Raw genomic sequence first — 4098 nt, 5'->3', positions numbered from 1 at the left:
GCCTTGACGGAAAGGTCAGCACTAATATTATCCCTGCAGCTGGAGGAAGGAGGAGGAGGAGGAGGAGACAAGGCTTGGGAGTATAAGACAAGACCATGGCCTGGCTCAGAGAAAAGCAGGAGTGTGTGTGCTGCAGGCAATCTTTTAGGACTGAGAGTTGATTAAAATAATTGCAGCTGTTTTATGTAGCTTAGGCAATCAGGGATCCTTCATCAGGACAAACATGCAGCCTCCTCCATATCTGGGGAATGTCCGGATTTCGATAAGAGCCTAGTGCTTGTTGTTAGGGCTGCCAGATGTTATTTATTTCAGAACTGAGTGTCAGGGCCAAACTACAGTTGATTGAATCTACTGATTTGGATTGTTACTGTTTTATAATCTTAAAGTAGCTGGGGGTAGGGGTGTTGGGAAGTATATAGAAGGGATCTAAGCATTTTCCCCAGCTGGAATTCCGTCCCAGCCATCCTGAAACAGAAATTAGCCCGACTAGAGAGGAAATATAGGTATGTATTGTAACAGCCTTTTTACCCAAGGAAAATTTAAAGCAGCTTGGGGAAGTGGGGTGATTTGTAACATTGGGGAAGTGGGGGGACAACTTTTAACGCTTCCTTCCTCAAGTATTGCTGCCCCCATCCAATTCAGTTCAAAACTAAGTTGCCAACCCTGATTAAAAAACACACACAGAGAGAGAAAACATGGATCTTGTGCAGTTTCTCATTTTAAAACTCGGTTAAATCATAGCCCTATCAAAACTACCCAAACAAAATGAAAGTTTGCTTCTACAGTCCTCATGCTAAGCACATTTACTCAGGAATAAGCATCATTTTGTTGTGGAAAAGGAAGTATTTTAAATGTCAAATAATACTAAAAACTAGAGCATTTGTAACTATGTTTGGTCAGCCAGCTAGCTCCTATGTTGTTGTTTTTTAAAATACTGTGTCAACCAGTGGCTGCACCAGTGCATCCTGGCATGCCCATACTGGCCATAGCTGTCAACTTTCGGATTTGAAAATAAGAGATCAGCAGCCTCACCTGTCCCAGAGACAGTCTATGGGATATCTAACAATCTGGGATAGCAGCAGGAAACGGCGCTGAAATAAGGGAATTTCCTGCAAAAGAAGGTTGACAGCTATGATACTGGCCCAGGTGCTGATTCTGCTGCCACTCTGTGTGCAGTCATTTGGGGACCCTAGAGCAGTGTTTCTCAACCTTTTTTCTGACCATGGCTCCCTTCCAGCCTTGTTTTCTTCATGTGGCCCCCTGTCCTACCGGTAGAAAGGTAGCTATTTTGTTTGTAAATAGAACATATTTTATTTATAATTTTTTATAATTATATAATTGCACCTGTGGCCCCCTTGAAATATCTTGGAGGCCTCAGGGGGGCTATATGGCCACCGGTTGAGAAACACTGCACTGGAGTGTGGTGTCAATGTTCAGTGCTAGCTGCACTACCCAATTAAACCATGTTCTTATGAGCATGTACAGAGTGCACTCCTTACAGAGTTTGGTAATGACAACCTGCTCCTGAATTTATCTGAAATTAGAAAGCCAGAGTCAAAACATGTGGCTTCCATGGAGCCTTAAAATTCTTCATTTTCATGGTGTTGGCCTCAGGGGCTGCGTAACAGAAGGATGAAGGATCCAGCCATCCTTGGTGTAAAGATGCAAGTTTCCCGACATAGCAAAATTCTCTGGACCGTCTGAATCACACCACCATGGTTACTTCTTTTGCAAATACTTTAGTGATTAATTAATAGCCTGATGATATCCCATTTAGGACAATAACTTCACAAATCAAATCATGCTTGTTACGGAAAAATCTGGGTGCGAGGCTGCTCTGCCACCCAGCTCATCGAACTAAGTCCGTGGGTCCCTGCGGAAGAAAATGAGCTCAGCCGGACGCAGGAGCAAACTGTAGAAGATCCAAGTTTATTGCGCAACAGGTTCAAGGCGAGATTGAACCCCGAGAATGGGGCGACATAGACTTTTAAAAGTTCCCTCCAAGTCCCAGAATACAGTGCACGAAACGTCATGAATACATTTTGGGAAGGTTGGGTTTCATGGATTACATCATGAATATATTACACACGTCATGAATATGTTTACAGAGAGGTGGGGTTACACTGATTAACATTTAAGACAAGGGAGGGGGGAATGTGCAGAGTGAGGGATATACATAAATAAACATTTCTTGAGTACCGGTGGTGGCAGGACAATGGGACAGTGATATGCATCGTCTGCCACCTGGTATTGCCCGGAGGAAGGGTTAGGCAGGACGATCTGACAGGATTAAGAAGTTCCTGTGTACGTGACTTGTCGTCTTGAAGATTATGGAGGTAGGGGTAGCAACATGGAGTCCAGAGGCAACTGAGTTGAATGTCACCAGGATGGAGAAAATCGGAGTTGTGGTTGATTTTATATCAATTTCTAAAGGTTTCAATGCTTTCCAGACTCACGTTAGGAATAGGGCGAGAGAAAGGCATAGGAAAGATGGGGCTTATTCCGCCCGCGTGAAGACAGGAAAGAGAGCCTTTTATTTACAAGGCAGGGGTACAGTGTGGTGCCTATGCAATGGTGCGGGGGCTGAGGGTTCGAGGCCGGCTGGGCACTGCAGGGGCCATCGCCTCGGACCCCTTCAGGGAGCGGTAGGGAAGGATGGGTACCCCCCCCCCTGTTCCTTCCGTATCAGTCCCCCATTCGGAGATAGATTTGCATTAAAGTTCTGCAAGAACTTGCAAATCTTTTCTCCGCACCCTAAATCTCGGTGAATGTAGGGGTGCCCTGTGAGTGGGAATAGGCTCTAATGGAAAAGGAGGTGGGTGGGCAGCAGAAGAGGGAACAACACAGGAACAACACGGACGAATAAAATTACTTGTGGCACCCTAGCTCTTTCAAACACTTTCAATAGTGGTGTATGCTTTACATTTAGCAGGAAGGTCCACTACTGACTGAAAAAATGCAGTTTGCTTTTTAGCCCCACCGTTTTTGTGTTTTCAGGTGTCAAGCTAGCTCTTCTATGGTCTCACACCGGCATAGTGGTACAGTAACACATCCTGCTGAATCCCCTCAGGGCTTTCATTTAACCATGTCGCCTGGCACCCACCATAGCTGGCACAGGCTCGGACACATCATGAGGGATATGTCTTCGCCTTGGTCTTTCTATGGGTTTTTTCATTATTGCAGGCTCTGGTCTCGCACTCCTGGAAAATTGTCCACTTGCTCTTAAAGGACCAAAAGCTAGTTGCAGCCTGGATACACGTGCCCAATTCCAGTAGAGTCCAATTTGAATTTATCTTGCCCCGTGGTTCTCAACTTTTCAAAACCAATATGTTAAAACCAAAGCCATTCTTAAGGGGCATTTGTCCAAATGAGTCAATTTAACTCTATAAGGGACCATTCTTGCTACATCAAGGCATATACAATTTTCTTGTTACCAATAATAATATTACGTATGGTAGTCGTGTCCTCAAATAAATAAATAAAATTTGGGACATGATCTACACCCAATTTCATCTGGCATCCTAATTAAAACATCTCAAATAATAATAAGGAGTGTTGCTTCAAATCTATCTGATAAATATGGTTCCGATAATAATACTTGGTTGGGGTAGATTAATTTCGCAGCTATAGATGAAAACCAAGATTAATAAGTAAATAAATGCAGAACAATTGCTACTTGAAGACAGTACTGAATCTGCAAGAGATGCAGGGAAATCATAGAAAAGATTTGAAATAGTTTTCTGGAACAGAAAGAAAGAAATAGTAAAATCTGGGAACTTCATGTATAGGAAAACATTAAATACATAAATAAATAGGTAGGGAAGGTTGGACTCTGCAGAGTGCCAGGTGGGACAAGGAAATATGATCATCAGTTGACTTAATCTAAATATAGTGTGCTCTATTGGAAAGCATTGTAATATATGGGAATCCTCCATGAAAACTTGGGTGTAAGCCATATCCTTCTGCTGTTCATAGTTATGTATCCTACATTATACAGAAACAATTACACACAGAAATTTTCTTTGTGGAGATAACACATTATCAGACACACTTCAGCATTCCTACATAATAACACATAATACCCAAAACGTACAAATT

This window comes from Podarcis muralis, chromosome 17 (assembly GCF_964188315.1).
Source record: "Podarcis muralis chromosome 17, rPodMur119.hap1.1, whole genome shotgun sequence".
Taxonomy (NCBI): Eukaryota; Metazoa; Chordata; class Lepidosauria; order Squamata; family Lacertidae; genus Podarcis; species Podarcis muralis.
Note: the sequence above shows the minus strand (reverse complement) of the source record.